This window comes from Elephas maximus, chromosome 11, assembly GCF_024166365.1.
Source record: "Elephas maximus indicus isolate mEleMax1 chromosome 11, mEleMax1 primary haplotype, whole genome shotgun sequence".
NCBI classification, from domain to species: domain Eukaryota; kingdom Metazoa; phylum Chordata; class Mammalia; order Proboscidea; family Elephantidae; genus Elephas; species Elephas maximus.
The window spans coordinates 90658553-90678089 of record NC_064829.1 but is presented as its reverse complement, the minus strand read 5'-3'; the positions used below and the strand labels follow the sequence as shown (position 1 = coordinate 90678089).

Genomic DNA, 19537 nt, shown 5'->3' with positions numbered 1-19537 from the left:
AGCCCCTGGGGTCCCACTGGTGCTGCTGCAAAGACCAGGGATGAGGCTCCCAGGCTGTGCAGTATAGCCTGACTAGAGGGGGTATAGATGTCACACAGCACCAGGTATTCAGGAGACAGGAAAAGAAGGTAAGTATAGAGAGACAAGAACTGAAAAGTGAGGAAACACAGAAAGAAAAAGAGAGGGGAAAAAGAAAGAAAGAAAAAAGAAATGTTCCCATGGGCTGTGCAGACTGGGTAAGTGGCTCCTAAGTTGTGTAGTGCAGCCTGGCTAGAAGGGGCTCCCAAGTCACAAAAAAGGAAAAGGAAACAAAGCAAAAAAAGAAAAGCCCTAGGGACTCCACCAGCGTGGCGTCACAGGCCGGGGAGTTGTTCCCTAGTCCAGTGACACTTCACAGCCTTTCGAGAATAAGCAAAGATGGTACACAGAGCCACGTGTTCAAGAGAAAGGAGGGGGAGTTGGTGGAAGGCATGGAAGAAACCGAAAGAAATGGAAAAATGCAACACCAGCAACAGACAAATGGCACTCAGGGAGCTAGCTAGTGTGGGCAGGGCATATCCAAGCAGCCCAGGGCTGAAGCAGTTGCCTCCGGGTCAAGGGATTGAGGCCAGTAGGAGGCAGGGGAGGCTGAAGGGCAGGGGGAAGTAGGGTGGGGGCTAGGAAAGCATGTATTGCTGGTTACTGTGTGCTCTACCTCCTGCTGGGAACTTTGTGAAGCTGCTTTCTCATACCTCCTCTTCATTGATCTCCGATGTGGGTGGGGTGAATCCAAGCAGCACAGAAGCTGCACTTCCCAGCAGGTGAGCCACTGCAGCCAGCCAGGAAGCACAGAGGTAGAGCAGCAGGGAGTGGATGGGGGATGGGAAAGCCTGTATCACTGGCTACCTGGTGCTCTGTCTCCTGCTGGGAGCTCTGTGAAGCTGCTTTCCTGTGCTCCCTGTCTGCCAATCTCCTACAGGGGTCCAAGATGGGGAATCTATGGTGGGTGAGCTGATAGAGGACATCCACACGTATCTCTCCTCGCTTACTGTTCTTTGTTAGTTTCTTATTTCATTTGGTGTTTGGCTGAGTTCTTTATCTCCTCATTTGACACTTCAGGTTCCAGGAATGACATTTGCCTCTGTTTTTCAGCTCTTTGCTGTGGAGGGATGGCGTGGTGCTTTTGTCTATGGTGCCGTGTTGCCTGAAAGTCTCTCCAACAACCTTCTAACTGATTCTATTGCTTTCGAATTGTGATACTCACAATGTGCCCTCAATGCCACAGATTAATTCTTTGGAAACTTAAGCTTAGGTACGTCCTGGGTTGCTCCAAATTTCCCAGTGCCTTCTACCTTATGAGGATTAGAAGCCACGATCCTTATAAGGCTTATCAAATGTAACCTCACCCATGGCTATCTAGTCGATCCCGAATCATGGTGACTGCATGTTTACAGAGTACAACTGTTCTGTAGGGTTTTCTTGGCTGTAATCTTTAGAGAAGCAGATCACCAGACCTTTAGTCCATGGCACTGGTTGGCTCTAATAGCCAAACTTTATGTTAGTAGTTAAGTGCAAACTGTCTATGCCACTTATGATTCTTTTTAAGTGCCTATTTTTAGGTACCTGTCTTAGTTACCTATGAAAAGAAAACCAAACCCACTGCCACTGAGTTGATTCCAACTCATAGTGACCCTATAGGACACAGTAATACTGCCCCATAGGGTTTCCAAGCAGTGGCTGGTGTGTTTGAATGCTGACCTTTTGCTTAGCAGCTGTATCTCTTAACCACTGATCCACAAGGGCTCCTTTAGTTATCTAGTGCTGCTATTACAGAAATACCACAAGTGGATGACTTTAACAAAGAAAAATTTATTATCTCACAGCCTAAGAGGCTAGAGGTCCAAATTCAGGGTGCCAGCTCCAGAGGAAGGCTTTCTCTCTCTGTTGGCTCTGGGGAAATGTCCTCATTATCAATCTTCCCCTGATCTAGGAGTATCACAGTGCAGGCACCCTAGGTCCAAAGGACATACTGCTCCTGGCACTTCTTTCTTGTTGGTAATGAAGTCCCCTTGTGTCTCTGCTCACTTATCTCTTTTATATCTCAAAAGAGGTTGATTTAAGACACAACCTAATCTTGTAGATTGAGTCCAGCTTCATTAACATAACTGTCACTAATCCCACCTCATTAACATCATAAAGGTAAGATTTACAACACAGGAAAATCACATCAAATGACAAAATGGTGGACAATCACATCATGCTGTGAAACATAGGCTAGCCAAATTGACCCAAGAATATTTGGGGGACAAAATTCAATCCAAACAGTCCCATTGAGTGATTTTGACTCAAAGGGACACATGTGACAGAATAGAACTCTTCCAGAGAGTTTTAAAGGCTGTGACCTTTTGGAATCATATAACCAGGCTTTCCTTTTGAATCATCTTTGGGTGGACTCAAATCACAAGTTTTTGGCTGGCAGTTGAGCCCTTAACCATTTGTGCCACCTAAGGACTCCTTGAAAATAGCTAGAAGATAGATAATTACCCCAAGAGATATTCATCAGCTGGGCTTTACTTTCATAAGTCTTCTTTTTAAGTTTATAAATACCCCAGCTCATTCCTTCAACTTTCAGAGTTCAGATAACACTTATTTGATTTCAAAGATTCAAATGCTTTCGTTACCCAATATGTTAGTGCATCTAAAGAAGTAAGGTTATTCGTTGTCCATTTCTTTCATGTTCTATAATCAGAAAACTCTCTCTTACATTTTCTCATCAATTGTACTTTGCTGTGATCTGTAAAGCTATCTGGTGCTAGGGGAAAATTGCTCATTTTATTAGTTTTCATGACTTCGAAGGGTATGTTCTTGAGTACTGAGTTGAATTCTTTAGGGCCTAGCCTTTTGCCCAAGAACTGGGTGATCTTCTCTACACTGGCTCTTATGTCCTAGAATAAGAAACATAAGAAAGAAGACGTGAACGTAAAGTAAAATGAGGAAGAAAGAAGACAAGCAAAGTCAGCGGACAATGAAGATGAGTAGGAGAAAAAAATGAGGAAAAATAGGGAGAGGGTGAGTTGGTTGTACTCATCTGGAAAGTGATCAAAATTGGATAAAAAATAAATAGGATATTTGGAACTAATGAAAAGGAGAAATGGAGATAACAAATATATAAAATATACCATGATCAACATTAATCACCTGTATGACTGAGTCCAGAACACTTTAGAAATCAGATGGATGGACCTGGAATTTGTCAAGGTAATCTTCAGAAAGACCCCAGACACTGAGAGGTCCCTGGTTGGAGCAAACATGTTGCGATCATCCACAAATACGAAGGTTGACAGTTGAAACTCACCCAGCGGTACTATGGAAGAAAGGCCTAACAATCTGCATGGTAAAGATTATGGTCAACAAAATGATGTGGAGCACAGTTTTACTCTGTAATGCATGCAGTTGCCATGAGTTGGAGTCGATTCGATGGTAGCATATTTTTTTAAATGTTCATAGTTCTCATGAAATGCAAATGTCATCAAGTCCTTTCTTGTTGAATTGATTACATGTCAAAAAGAATGAAAATACTGAGGATGTTAAACAAATAAGGCATATGCTACGTAAGTAGGAGAATGAAGGTAAGATGGAAAATAACTCTGATCTGGTCACTGGGGTAACCTCTGATTAAAAGGGTAGAATAGAAATATTGAAGAATGGGGTAATATTAATGGATAAACACAATGTAATACATACATGTACCAATGGAATACTACTTAGCCATATAGAGGAATGAAGTCCTGATGCATGCCACAACATGGATGAGCTTTGCAAGCATTACGCTGAGTGAAATAAATCAGTTGTAAAAGTAGTAATATTGTATAGTCTCACTTACATAAAACAAGAAATTATATAGAAACCAAGGATTATTAGTGGTTACAAGAAGTGGAGTGGAGGGGACAAGGGGAGATTAGCTTAGGGACATTGAATTTTTTAAAGGTGGTGAAATGATTTGGAAAAGGACAGTGAAAAGATTGCACAACTTGAATGCAATCAATGATAATGAATTATATATATAGAAATTATTGAATTGGTGAAGGTTTTGTGTATATATTCACTACAATAATAAAAAAAATGGAGGAGGAAAAATAGAAGAATGGAGGGAAATTATGTTAGTATGAATTGGTATGAGAGAGAGTGAATTATTTGGTTACCCGGTACAGCTCCTCATATGATACTATAAGGAAATTCTCTTTTCCTCTCATTTGCAGCCAGCCATGGATATGGTCAAACCATGATCCAAAAGTCACTGAAAGAGAAGTGGGGAGAAAAGGTGACTATTTGGGTCACAGGTGAGTGCTCAACTGTGTGTACATTTTGTGCCTATTGTTTGCATGTCATAAGTATTTGAAGATTAAATGGGTGAGCTTGTGGAAAGTCTTTTCCTCTTCCTCAATTTCATGACAAATAGGATTCTGCAGTCACCACGTCTATGGCAAAACTCTCGGCACCATGTAAGATAAACTATTTAAGAACTGTTTCACATCTACATGGGTGAGAAATAATATTTTGGTTTTTGAAGAGAATTGAGTTACCAAAGGGAACGGCTAAGCTGGATATCAATCTATTTTTTTTTTTCTTGAGAGCCCTGTACTCCTCCACCCCTGGCTCTGGTTGTGTCTGCTCTTCACTCCTCAAGCTGTTCGTGTCCCTGTTATCCATTTCAGTTTATTGGTAGGACAATCTACACATTTTCTCCTATCTTTATTTTTAGCTTTACATGCTTTATAGGGGTCGTTCTTAATATCATAGCAGTATTTTTTTTTAATAATTTTTATTGTGTTTTAAGTGAAACTTTACAAATCAAGTCAGTCCGTCACATATAAGCTTATATACACCTTACTCCATACTCCCACTTACTCTCCCCCTAATGAGTCAGCCCGCTCGCTCCAATCAGTCTCTTCTTTTGTGATGATTTTGCCAGTTTCTAACCCTCTCTACCCTCCTATCTCCCCTCCAGACAGGAGATGCCAACACAGCCTCAAGTGTTCACCTGATACAAGTAGCTCAAACCCTCTCTACCCTCCTATCTCCCCTCCAGACAGGAGATGCCAACACAGCCTCAAGTGTTCACCTGATACAAGTAGCTCACTCTTCGTCAGCATCTCTCTCCAATCCATTGTCCAGTCCCTTCCATGTCTGATGAGTTGTCTTCGGGAATGGTTCCTGTCCTGGGCCAACAGAAGGTTTGGGGACCATGACTGCCGGGATTCTTCTAGTCTCAGTCAGACCATTAAGTCTGGTCCTTTTATGAGAATTTGGGGTCTGCATCCCACTGTTCTCCTCCTCTCTCAGGGGTTCTCTGTTGTGCTCCCTGTCAGGGCAGTCATCGGTTGTGGCCGGGCACCATCTAGTTCTTCTGGTCTCAGGATGATGTAAGTCTCTGGTTCATGTGGCCCTTTCTGTCTCTTGGGCTCACAGTTATCATGTGACCTTGGTGTTCTTCATTCTCCTTTGATCCAGATGGGTTGAGACCAATTGATGCATCTTAGATGGCCGCTCATTAGCATTTAAGACCCCAGACACCACATTTCAAAGTGGGATGCAGAATGTTTTCATAATAGAATTATTTTGTCCATTGACTTAGAAGTCCTCTTAAGCCATAGTCCCCAAAACCCTGCCCTTGCTCCGCTGACCTTGGAAGCATTCAATTTATCCCAGAAACTTCTTTGCTTTTGGTCCAGTCCAGTGGAGCTGACCTTCCCTGTATTGAGTATTGTCCTTCCCTTCACCTAAAGTAGTTCTTATCTACTAACGAATCAGTAAATAACCCTCTCCCACCCTCCCTCCCTCCCCCCCTCGTAACCACAAAAGTATGTGTTCTTCTCAGTTTATACTATTTCTCAAGATCTTATAATAGTGGTCTTATACAATATTTGTCCTTTTGCCTCAGACTAATTTCACTCAGCATAATGCCTTCCAGGTTCCTCCATGTTATGAAATGTTTCACAGATGCATCACTGTTCTTTATCGATGCGTAGTATTCCATTGTATGGATATACCACAATTTATTTACCCATTCATCCGTTGATGGACACCTTGGTGGCTTCCAGCTTTTTGCTATTGTAAACAGAGCTGCAATAAACATGGGTGTGCATATATCTGTTCCTGTAAAGGCTCTTATTTCTCTAGGGTATATTCCGAGGAGTGGGATTTCTGGGTTGTATGGTAGTTCTATTTCTAACTTTTTAAGAAAACGCCAGATAGATTTCCAAAGTGGTTGTACCATTTTACATTCCTGCCAGCAGTGTATAAGAGTTCTAATCTCTCCACAGTCTCTTCAACATTTATTATTTTGTGTTTTTTGGATTAATGCCAGCCTTGTTGGAGTGAGATGGAGTCTCATCGTAGTTTTAATTTGCATTTCTCTAATGGCTAATGATCGAGAGCATTTCCTCATGTATCTGTTGTTTGCCTGAATACCTTCTTTAGTGAAGTGCATGTTCATATCCTTTGCCCACTTTTTGATTGGCTTGTTTGTTTTTGTGGTTGAGTTTTGACAGAATCATATAGATTTTAGAGATCAGGTGCTGGTCATAGATGTCATAGCTGAAAATTCTTTCCCAATCTGTAGGTGGTCTTTTCACTCTTTTGGCGAAGTCTTTAGATGAGCATAGGTGTTTGATTTTAAGGAGCTCCCAGTTATCTGGTTTCTCTTCGTCATTTTTGGTAATGTTTTGTATTCTGTTTATGCCTTGTATTAGGGCTCCTAAGGTTGTCCCTATTTTTTCTTCCATGATCTTTATCGTTTTAGTCTTTATGTTTAGGTCTTTGATCCACTTGGAGTTAGTTTTTGTGCATGGTGTGAGGTATGGGTCCTGTTTCATTTTTTTGCAGATGGATATCCAGTTATGCCAGCACCATTTGTTAAAAAGACTATCTTTTCCCCAATTAACTGACACTGGGCCTTTGTCAAATATCAGCTGCTCATATGTGGTTGGGTTTATATCTGGGTTCTCAATTCTGTTCCATTGGTCTATGTGCCTGTTTTTGTACCAGTACCAGGCTGTTTTGACTACTGTGGCTGTATAATAGGTTCTGAAATCAGGTAGAGTGAGGCCTCCCACTTTGTTCTTTTTCGGTAATGCTTTACTTATGCGGGGCTTCTTTCCCTTCCATATGAAGTTTGTGATTTGTTTCTCCAACACATTAAAAAATGTCATTGGAATTTGGATCGGAAGTGCATTGTATGTATAGATAGCTTTTGGTAGAATAGACATTTTTACTATGTTAAGTCTTCCTATCCACGAGCAAGGTATGTTTTTCCACTTATGTAGGTCCTTTTTAGTTTCTTGCACTAGTACTTTGTAGTTTTCTTTGTAGAGGTCTTTTACATCTTTGGTAAGATTTATTCCTAAGTATTTTATCTTCTTGGGGGCTACTGTGAATGGTATTGATTTGGTGATTTCCTCTTTCATGTTCTTTTTGTTGATGTAGAGGAATGCAAGTGATTTTTGTATGTTTATCTTATACCCTGAGACTCTGCCAAACTCTTCCATTAGTTTCAGTAGTTTTCTGGAGGATTCCGTAGGAGTTTCTGTGTATAAGATCATGTCATCTGCAAATAGAGATAATTTTACTTCCTCCTTGCCAGTCCGGATGCCCTTTATTTCTTTGTCTAGCCTAATTGCTCTCGCTAGGACCTCTAGCACAATGTTGAATAAGAGCGGTGATAAAGGGCATCCTTGTCTGGTTCCCGTTCTTAAGGGAAATGCTTTCAGGCTCTCTCCATTTAGGGTGATGTTGGCTGTTGGCTTTGTATAGATGCTCTTTATTATGTTGAGGAATTTTCCTTCAATTCCTATTTTGCTGAGAGTTTTTATCATAAATGGGTGTTGGACTTTGTCAAATGCCTTTTCTGCATCAATTGATAAGATCATGTGGTTTTTGTCTTTTGTTTTATTTATATGGTAGATTACATTAATGGTTTTTCTAATATTAAACCAGCCTTGCATACCTGGTATAAATCCCACTTGGTTGTGGTGGATTATTTTTTTGATATGTTGTTGAATTCTATTGGCTAGAATTTTGTTGAGGAATTTTGCGTCTATGTTCATGAGGGATATAGGTCTGTAATTTTCTTTTTTTGTGGTGTCTTTACCTGGTTTTGGTATCAGGGATATGGTGGCTTCATAGAATGAGTTAGGTAGTATTCCGTCACTTTCTATGCTTTGAAATACCTTTAGTAGTAGTGGTGTTAACTCTTCTCTGAAAGTTTGGTAGAACTCTGCAGTGAAGCCATCCGGGCCAGGGCTTTTTTTTGTTGCGAGTTTTTTGATTACCTTTTCAGTCTCTTCTTTTGTTATGGGTCTATTTAGTTGTTCTACTTCTGATTGTGTTAGTTTACGTAAGTAGTGTTTTTCTAGGAATTCATCCATTTCTTCTAGGTTTTCAAATTTGTTAGAGTACAATTTTTTGTAACAATCTGATATGATTCTTTTAATTTCAGTTGGGTCTGCTGTGATGTGGCCCATCTCATTTCTTATTTGGGTTATTTGTTTCCTTTCCTGTATTTCTTTAGTCAGTCTAGCCAATGGTTTATCAATTTTGTTAATTTTTTCAAAGAACCAGCTTTTGGCTTTGTTAATTCTTTCAATTGTTCTTCTGTTCTCTAATTCATTTAGTCCAGCTCTATTTTTTATTCTTTGTTTTCTTCTGGTACCTGATGGATTCTTTTGTTGCTCACTTTCTATTTGTTCAAGTTGTAGGGACAGTTCTCTGATTTTGGCACTTTCTTCTTTATGTATGTGTGCATTTATCGATATAAATTGACCTCTGAGCACTGATTTTGCTGTGTCCCAGAGGTTTCGATAGGAGGTGTTTTCATTCACGTTGCATTCTATGAATTTCTTTATTCCCTCCTTAATGTCTTCTATAACCCAGTCTTTTTTCAGCAGGGTATCGTTCATTTTCCAAGTATTTGATTTCTTTTCCCTAATTTTTCTGTTATTGATTTCCACTTTTATATCCTTGTGTTCTGAGAAGCTGCTTTGTAATATTTCGATGTTTTGGATTCTGCAAAGGTTTGTTTTATGACCTAATATGTGGTCTATTCTAGAGAATGTTCCATGTGTGCTAGAAAAAAAAGTATACTTTGTAGCTGTTGGGTGGAGTGTTCTGTATAAGTCTATGAGGTCAAGTTGGTTGATTGTAGGAATTAGGTCTTCCACGTCTCTACTGAGCTTCTTACTGGATGTCCTGTCCTTCTCCTAAAGTGGTATGTTGAAGTCTCCTACTATAATTGTGGAGGTGTCTATCTCACCTTTCAGTTCTGTTAAAGTCTGTTTTATGTACCTTGCCGCCCTGTCATTGGGTGCATAAATATTTAATATGATTATATCTTCCTGGTCTATTGTCCCTTTAATCATTATGTAGTGTTCTTCTTCATCCTTTGTGGTGGATTTAACTTTAAAGTCTATTTTGTCAGAAATTAATATTGCTACTCCTGCTCTTTTTTTGATTGTTGTTTGCTTGATATATTTTTTTCCATCCTTTGAGTTTTAGTTTGTTTGTGTCTCTAAGTCTAAGGTGTGTCTCTTGTAGGCAGCATATAGATGGATTGTGTTTCTTTATCCAGTCTGAGACTCTCTGTCTCTTTATTGGTGCATTTAGTCCATTTACATTCAGCGTAATTATAGATAAGTATGTGTTTAGTGCTGTCATTTTGATGCCTTTTTGTGTGTGCTGTTGACAGTTTCATTTTTCCACTTACTTTTTTGTGCCGAGACATTTTTCTTTGTAAATTGTGTGTTCCTCATTTCCATAGTAGATGACTTTATGTTTGCTGAGTCCTTATGATTTTCTTGGTTTTTCTTTTGAGTTATGGAGTTGTTATACCTCTTTGTGGTTACCTTAATATTTACTCCTATTTTTCTAAGTAAAAACCTAACTTGTGTTGTCCTATATCGCCTTGTTTCCCTCTCCATATGGCAGTTCTATGCCTCCTGTGTTTAGTCCCTGTTTTTGATTATTGTGATCTTTTACATATTGACTTCAATGATTACCTGTTTTGAGCATTTTTTTCTTTTTAAAATTAATCTTAATTTGTTTTTGTGATTTCCCTATTTGAGTTGATATCAGGATGTTCTGTTCTGTGACCTTGTGTTGTGCCGGTATCTGATATTATTGATTTTCTGACCAAATAATTTCCTTTAGTATTTCTTGTAGCTTTGGTTTGGTTTTTGCAAATTCTCTAAACTTGTGTTTATCTGTAAATGTTTTAATTTCACCTTCATATTTGAGAGAGAGTTTTGTGGGATATATGATCCTTGGCTGGCAGTTTTTCTCCTTCAGGGCTCTGTATATGTCATCCCATTGCCTTCTTGACTGCATGGCTTCTGCTGAGTAGTCTGAACTTATTCTTATTGATTCTCCTTTGTAGGAGACCTTTCTTTTATCCTTAGCTGCTTTTAAAATTTTCTCTTTATCTTTGGTTTTGGCAAGTTTGATGATAATATGTCTTGGTGATTTTCTTTTTGGATCAATCTTAAATGGGGTTCGATGAGCATCTTGGATAGATATCCTTTCGTCTTTCATGATGTTAGGGAAGTTTTCTGCCAACAGATCTTCAACTATTCTCTCTGTATTTTCTGTTATCCCTCCCTGTTCTGGGACTCCAATCACATGCAGTTATTCTTCTTGATAGAGTCCCACATGATTCTTAGGGTTTCTTCATTTTTTTAAATTCTTTTATCTGATTTTTTTTCAGCTATATGTGTGTCAATTCCCTTGTCCTCCAGATACCCCACTCTGCATTCCAATTGCTCGAGTCTGCTCCTCTGACTTCCTATTGAGTTGTCTAATTCTGTAATTTTACTGTTAATCTTTTGGATTTCTGAATGCTGTCTCTCTATGGATTCTTGCAGCTTATTAATTCTTCCATTGTGTTCTTGAATAATCTTTTTGATTTCTTCAACTGCTTTATCAGTGTGTTCCTTGGCTTTTTCTGTAGCTTGCCTTATTTCATTTCTGAGGTCATCCCTGATGTCTTGAAGCATTCTGTAAATTAGTTTTTTATATTCTGCATCTGGCAATTCCAGGATTGTACCTTCATTTGGGAAAGATTTTGATTCTTTAGTATGGGGAATTCTAGAAGCAATCATGGTCTGCTTCTTTATGTGGTTTGATATTGACTGCTGTCTCCAAGCCACCTCTAAGATATTGTAATGATTTATTTTATATTTCCTCACTGAGTCTTATCTTGTTTTGTTTTCTTTCAATATACATAGATGGGCTACTAGATTGCACTGTCTTGATTGTTGTAGCCCTTGAATCACTTATGTCCTATTACCAGCTGGTTTAGGCTGTTACCAGATATATAAGCCTAAGAGTCCATTCACTATTCTTGAGTAGAATCTGATTTTGGGTCATCAAGTGTGTGGTGCAGACTGTCACCTATCCACCTAGAGAAGTAGTGGTGATAGTTGTGTGCACCAGATTCTAGTAGCGGCTGGAGTTCACACTCCAGAGGGGGCAGGATGCTGACAGGCTTCCCCCAAGTGCCAGTGAGGTAGGTGTGTCTCTATTCCTAAAGGACTTTGGTGGGTGGGCTCTGCAGCTGTACCTTAGGCCCCAACGCAAGTACCTCTACAGATTGGTAGGTGTCACCCTCCTTAGACCCCTAAGGCAGGAGGCTAGGTGGTCTGGGGGGAGCTTTAGCCCTCAGTTCCCTGTTGTGGGTCAGTGAGGGCTTTGTTGAATATGCAGAGATATCAGACCTGGGAAACTTGTCATTCCGGTAATCTGCTAAAACAATTACAGTCAGATCACTATCAGAATTGCCTTTGCATTATAATAGCCACCTTGTTCCCTGTAGGGATGAAAGCCCAAGACTGTGGATCACATATGCTTGGCTGGAGCTGGTTCTGTATTTTTAGTCCAATTAGGGAAGGATTTTTGGTTCCTGGGTTTTTTGTAGCTGCTTCTCTCAGGCCAGGAGAATGAGTTAGGAAAAGACAAAAAAAAAAAAAAAAAAGAAAAGAAAAACAACAGCACACTTCACTGTCTGGCTCAGGAAATTCCAATTGTTAATGAAGCCGCCTGGGAAGGGGAGCGGAGGGTTCAGATAAATAGGAGAGAGTAGTACCCCTGAATATAGACAAAGTTACTTATCTTTCTTGGTGATGACTATTTTATCTGAGATTCTCAAGGGGTGTGTAGCCTGTGTGTGTTGGCTGGGTCGAGATTGCCCCCGAGGGTCAGGCCTGCGTCCCGTGCTTGTGCTGTCTCAGAAGCCGTGGTCAGTTCCTCTGCTCCCAGTCCAAAGCCCAGTGCCAAGGTTCCCCAGCTGGGACGCCGCACTCCAGGCTCCAAAACCAGTTGCTGCCTCCCGGTGACTTCTCCTCCTGTCAGCCCCATCATTGTGCTGCCTGTGTGCACTGGCTGGGCTTTCCCCGAGGTCACTTCTGGGGGCTAGGGCTGCGACCCGTGTTTGTGCCATCTTAGGATGCCGTGATCAGCTCCCCTGCGCCCAGTCCAAAGCCCGGCACCAAGGTTTTCTGGCTGGGACACTGGCTCCAGCCTCTGAAAGCAGTCTTGCTTCCCCATGGTTGTTCGTTCTCAGTCTCTGTCACTCAGGTCAACTCTTTAGATCTGTGTTTGATGGTCAGGGTTCAGAGATTGTCATGTATGTGATCGATTCACTTGTTTTTCCGAGTCTTTGTTTCAAGAGGGATCCGAGGTAGCTTCTACCTAGTCAGCCATCTTGGCCCCCTCCTTCATAGCAGTATTTTTTAATTTTTAAGTTGGATTGTATTGCATTATATAGTTGGTGGAGAATGTGGATCTTTTCTTAATTTTTCACTATTACAAAAGAGGCTGCTTTAAATAGTCTTGTACATCTATTTATCCACCTATTTTCATTTCTGCTAGCAAATTTTTCTCCACTGTAGAAATTGGAATTATGCATGCAACTGTAAATGCACATTTGTTATATTCTGAAAAATTATCCTTGATGGCTTGTTATAATTTGTATTCCCACCACCAAATGTGAGCATGCCTGTCTACCCACATTTGACCAACAGAATGTAGTTGAAAGTTTTCCAATACTACCTGTGGCAGGTAGAATGATGGCCTCCTAAAGATATTCATGTGGTAACCCACAGAACATGTGAATATGTTACTTTTGTAGGCAAAAAGGACTTTGTAGACATAATTAAGTTAAAGGTTTTGAGACTGGGATATAGTCTTGGCTATCTGGGCTCAATGTAATCACAATGTTTTTTGTAGAAGAGAAGTGGGAGTGTCAGAGTCAGAAAAGGACTCATACCTATGGAAGTAGAGTTGAAAGTGATGTGGCCACAAGCTAAGAAATGTGGGCATCCTACGTTGTTATTAAGTGCCACTGAATCAGCTCCAACTCATAGAGACCCCATAAAATAGAACTAAACTTTCCCAGTCCTGTGTCACCCTCACAATAGTAGGTATGTTTGAACACATTGTTGCAACCACCATGTTAATACAGCTTGTTGAAATTATCCCTCTACTTTACCAGGCACGATGTCCTTCTCCAGGGATTGATCCTTCCAGAAAATGCACTAAAAGTAAGCTAGGTCAAGTCTAGCCATCCTTGTTTTTAAGGAGAATTCCAGCTGTTTTTCCTCCAGGATAGTCCATGGTATATTCAACATTCTTCACCAACCCCCAAATTCAAATGCCTCAATTCTTCTGTCTTTCTCTTTCATTTTCCAGATTTGTCGTGTATATGAGGTAATTGAAAAACATAACTTGGGTCAGATTCACCTTAACCAAGCTTAAAGGTGTCATTAAAGTGACATCTTTGCTTTCTAACATTTTAAAGAGGTCTTTTGCAGCAGATATACCCAATGGAATGCATCATTTGATGTCTTGACTGATGCTTCTATGGGCATTGATTATTGATCCAAGTAAAATTTTTTCTCTGTTTATTATGATGTTGCTTATTGGTCCAGTTGTGAGAATTTTTGTTTTCTTTTTGTTAATGTGTAATCTGTACTGAAGGCTGTAGTCTTTGCTGTTCATCAGTAAGTGCTTCAAGTCGTCTTCACTTTCGGCAATCAAGGTTGTGTTATCTGCATATCTCAGCCTGCTAATGAGTCTTCTTCCAACCCTGATGCCTTGTGCATATATTCCAGTGTCTAACCAAAAAACCAAACTCCTTGCTATCTAGTTGATTCTGACTCATAGCGAACCTATAGGACAGAATAGAACTGCCCCATAAAGTTTCCAAGGAGCACCTTGAATTCAAACTGCTGACCTTTCATTTAGCAGCCCTAGCACTTAACCACGATGCCACCAGTGTTTCCCTAGTCAAGTCTCTAGAAGGTGAAAAAGAACAAGAAACAGATTCTTCCACAGAGCCTCCTTAATTTAGCCCACAAAAACCATTGAGACTTCTGACCTCTGGAACAGTAAGATATAAATTTGTGTTGTTGTATACCACTGTGTTTGTGGAAATTTGTTACAGCAGCAATAGGAAGGTAATACGTGTTCCATTTTATGCTCAACATCAGGCATATTAATAAATTCCAAAATACGGTTTTTCTTCCTTTGTTTCATGACTGAATGAGAGGTGCCTCTGAGCCTAAGGAAGATAGAATAAAAATACAGGGGTGTTGCAGAGGTCTGATTTCTCATTTCTTGCCAAAAATGAAGACGACTTGAAGCACTTACTGACGAAAGTCAGAGACTACAACCATAAGTATGGATTACACCTCAACATAAAGAAAACAAAAAAATCCTCAAAGCTGGACCAGTAAACAACATCATGGTAATTGGAGATAAAATTGAAGTTGTCATGGATTTCATTCTACTTGGATCAAAAATCAACATCCATAAACAGCGGTCACGACATCGAACGATGTATTGCATCAGGCACATATGCTGTAGAAGACATCTTTAATGTGTTAAAAATTAAAGATGTCACTTTGATGACTAAGGTGCACCTGACTCAAGCTATGGTATTTTCAATTACCTCATATGTATGCTAGAGCTGGACAATGAAAAAGGAAGACTGAAGAAGAATTGACGCATTCATTTTGGTGTTGGTGAAGAATATTGAATCTACCATGCACTATCAGAAGATTGAACAAATCTGTCTTGAAGGAAATACCGCCAGAATGCTCTTTACTAGTGAGGATGGAGAGACTTAAGCTTCTTTATTTTGGGTATGTTATCAGGAAAGACCAATCCCTAGAAAAGGGTATCATGTCTGATAAAGTTTCCCAGCAAAATCAAGGGACATCCTCAGTGGGATGGGTTGACACAAAATATGCAACAATGGACTGAAACATATCAACAATCGTGAAGATGGCACTGGACTGGGCATCATCCTGTTCTGTTATACGTAGTGTCGCCATGATTTTGGAACCAACTCGATGGCAACTATCAACAACAGCAAGCAAAAACCTTGTTTGGATGTCAATATGACTGTTTAAACTGTGAAATTGTAAGAACTGGAGGTGAGGGGGCAGGAACTCCATCATTCCATCCAGATTCCATAATTGAGTCAGACTCACCATTTCCCTGAAGAAACCATTCAAAGTATTGTTCAAACGTGTCTGGATTTCTTACACATTGAATTGCTCTCCAGTAATAAAAACCAGAAGTAATAACATCTCTGGGATTTCTGTTGAGGTAAATAGCCTGAAACGGAAAAAGAAGATAATGAGAAATAAATGCATCCATTACCCTTTCTCATGAATTTTTTTGCAAATATAGAAAAAGCCACTTTCTAACAAAGTGTTTGGCCACAATTCTGCCTTCTTCCATTCATTGGTTTGAAAAAACACAAAGTGCCAGATGTCATCTTGGACACTCTAGATGGAGTGGTGAGCAGGACGGGGATTGTTTCTGTCTTCATGGATATGAGGATACAAGGCAAGGAGAAGTTCTCTAATGTTTTGGAAAGAAAATCATGTTATTACATTTGGCACCATTGTTCCAGCAGCCCTAGGAGGCTTGCGGAGTCTCTGGGTGGTACAAACAGGTAAGCGCTTGGCTGTTAACCAAAAGATTGGTGGTTTGAGCCCACCCAGAGGTGTCTCAGAAAGAAGTCCTGGTGATCTACTTCCAAAAAATCAGCCATTGAATATCTGTGGAGTTCAATTGCAGTATGATACGTACGTATGGGGTTGTCATGAGTTAGAATCAACTGGAGTGAAACTGTTTTGTTTTCTTAATAGGAGATGTATCAGACGATCTGAGTTTTGTTGGGACTCTAATGTCGACATTCCAGGCATTTGATACTCCGGTTCTCAGTTTCTTTACCTAGGAATCTCTACTAGATAATCATTTTCCAAGCACTAATCAGACAGATATTCATGGTCAATCATATACAGAGGTTTCGTTATCAAATTCAAACAATGGTCTGAAGTACCTCATTATGCTGCTGTAGATTATGAAACATCCAGAGAGAATAAACTTCAAAGTTTCTCTGGATAAATTAAGCCAAGTGCTAATTGTCTATCTATAAACCTGAAAACAGTTGCCTTTGAATAGACTCCGACTCAAGGAGCTCCCATGTGTATTACAGTAGATCTGCCCTCCGCAGGGTTTTCGAGGATGTTTCCTTTCACAAGCAGATCTTCAGGCCTTACTCTGAGGCACCTCTGAGGGGGAGGGAAGGGGGCTGAACAACCAACCTTTTGCTTTGTAGTTGAGCATTTAGCCATTTGGGCTGCCCAATGATTTCTAACTTCATAATACAATGCAATAAATGTTTATTTTGCATACAATACATTTGTTGTTGTTAGGTGCCCGTGAGTTGATTCTGATTCATAATGACCCCATGTACAACAGAACCAAATGCTGCCTGGTCCTGCACCATCCTCACAGTCCTTGCTATGTTTTAGCCTATTGTTTCAGCCACTGTGTCAATCTATTTCAATGAGGGTCTTCCTCTTTTCACTGACCTTCTGCTTTACCAAGTGTGATGTCCTTCTCCAAGGACTAGTCCCTCCTGATAACATGTCCAAAGTACTTAAGATGACGTCTCTATATCCTTGCTTATCAGGAGCATCTGGCTGTACTTCTTCCAAGACAGACTTGTTCGTTCTTCTGGCAGTCCATGGTGTGTTCAATACTCTTTGCCAACACCATAATTCAAAAGCGTCAATTTTTCTTCAGTCTTCCTCTTTTATTTCCAGCTTTTGCATGCATATGAGGCAATTGAAAATACCATGGCTTGGGTCAAGCGCACCTTAGACCTCTGACGGTTTTATTTTTTAACACTTTCAAGCGGTCTTTTGCAGCATATTTACCCAATGTAGTACATCGTTTGATTTCTTGACTTCTGCTTTCGTAGGTGTCCGTTGTGGATCCAAGTAAAATGAAATCCTTGACAACTTGAATCTTTTCTTCTTTTATCATGTTATTGCTTATTGGTCCAGTTGTGAGGATTTTTGTTTTCTTTATTTTGAGGTATAGTTCACACTGAAGACTATAGTCTTTGATGTTCATCAGTAAGTATTTCAAGTCTTCTTCACTTTCAGCAAGCAAGGTTACGTCATCTGCATATTGCAGGTTGTTAATGAGTCTTCCTCCAGTCCTTGTGCCATGTTCTTCATATCCTCCAGCTTCTCAGATTATCTGCTCAGCATTCAGATTGAATAAGGATGGTTAAAAGATACAACCCCATCACACTTCTTTCCTGATTTTAAACCACGTAGTGTCCCCTTGTTCTGTTTGAAGACTGCCTCTTGTTCTATGGACAGGTTCCACATGAGCACAATTAAGTGTTCTGAAATTCTCATTGCTCACAACATTATCCATAATTCGGTATGATGCACACAGTTCAATGCCTTTGCATAGTCAATAAAACACAGGTAAACATCTTTCTGGTATTGTCTGCTTGCAACCAAGATCCATCTGACATCAACAACGATATCCCTTGTTCCATGTTCTCTTCTGAATCTGGCTTGAGTTTCTGGCCGTTCCCTGTTGATGTAGTGCTGCAACCACTTTTGAATGATCTTTAGCAAAATTTTATTTGCATGTGATATTAATGATATTGTTCAATGATTTCTGCATTCCGTTTGATCACCTTTCTTTAGAATAGGCACAAATATGGAACTTTTCCAGTCAGTTGGCCATGCGATTGTCTTCCAGATTTCTTGGGATAGACAAATGAGCATTTCCAGTGCTGCCTTCATTTGTTTAAACATCTCAATTGGTATTCTGGCAGTTCCTGGAGCCTTGTTTTCACCATTCCCTTCTGTGCAGCTTGGACTTCTTCCTTCAGTACCATTCAGTAGCATATAGTTCTTGATCGTATGCTGTCTCCTGAAAGGGCTGAACATCCATCAGTTCTTCTTGATATAGTGACTCTGTATTCTTTATATCTTTTTTTTTGATGCTTCCTGCATCGCACTATATTTTCCCATAGAATCCTTCAATATTGCTACTTCTGCCTTGAATTTTTTCTTTTCTTTTAGCTTGAGAAATGCTGAAAGAGTTCTTACCTTTTGCTTTTCTAACTCCAGGTCTTTGCACATTTCATTATACTACCTTACTATGTCTTCCTGAGCTGCCCTTTGAAATCTTCTGTTCAGTACTTTTACTTCATCATTCTTCCATTCACTTTAGCTACCTTATGTTCAAGAGCAAGTTTCAGAGTCTCTTCTCACATGTATTTTCTTCCTTCCTTCCTTCCTTCCTTCCTTCCTTCCTTCCTTCCTTCCTTCCTTCCTTCCTTCCTTCCTTCCTTCCTTCCTTCCTTCCTTCCTTCCTTCCTTCCTTCCTTCCTTCCTTCCTTCCTTCCTTCCTTCCTTCCTTCCTTCCTTCCTTCCTTCCTTCCTTCCTTCCTTCCTTCCTTCCTTCCTTCCTTCCTTCCTTCCTTCCGTTTTTAATGACTTTTTACGTTCTTCATGTATTACGTCCTAGATGTCATTGGAAAGCTCATCTGGTCTTTGGTCATTAGTGTTCAATGTGTCAAATCTATTCTTGAGATGGTCTCTAAATTCAAGTGGATATCCAAGATTGTACTTTGGCTCTTGTGGATTTCTTTTGATTTACTTCAAATTCAACTTGAATTTGTATATGAGCAATAGACAGTCTCTTCTGCAGTCGGCCCCTGGCCTTGCTCTTACTGACGATACTGAGCCTCTTTCTCCATTGTGTCTTCCCACAGATGTAGTCGATTTGATTCTTGTGTTTTCCATCTGGTGAGTTCCACGTGTATCATCGCCACTTATGTTGTTAAAAAAAGGTATTTTCAATGAATGTCATTGACTTGCAAAATTCTATCATGTAACCTTCAGCATCATTTCTGTCACCAAGGCTATATTTTCCAACTACTGATACTTCTTCTTTGTTTCCAACTTTAATATTACAATCACCAATAATTATCAAAACATCTTGATTGCATGTTCGAACAATTTCATACTGCAGAATGTCATAAAAATCTTCAACTTCTTCATCTTTGGCATTAGTGTTTGTGTGTAAATTTGAATAATACTCATATTAACTGGTATTCCTTGTATGCATGTGAATATTATCCTATCACAGACAGCATTATGCTTCCGGATAGATCTTG

At 39.8% G+C, this 19537-nt stretch overlaps 1 pseudogene; it reads right to left on the bottom strand.

Annotated features, from left to right (window-relative positions):
* The window catches only part of LOC126086180 (sulfotransferase 2A1-like), a 69801-nt pseudogene that overhangs the window by 13525 nt on the left and 36739 nt on the right, over window positions 1–19537 (bottom strand).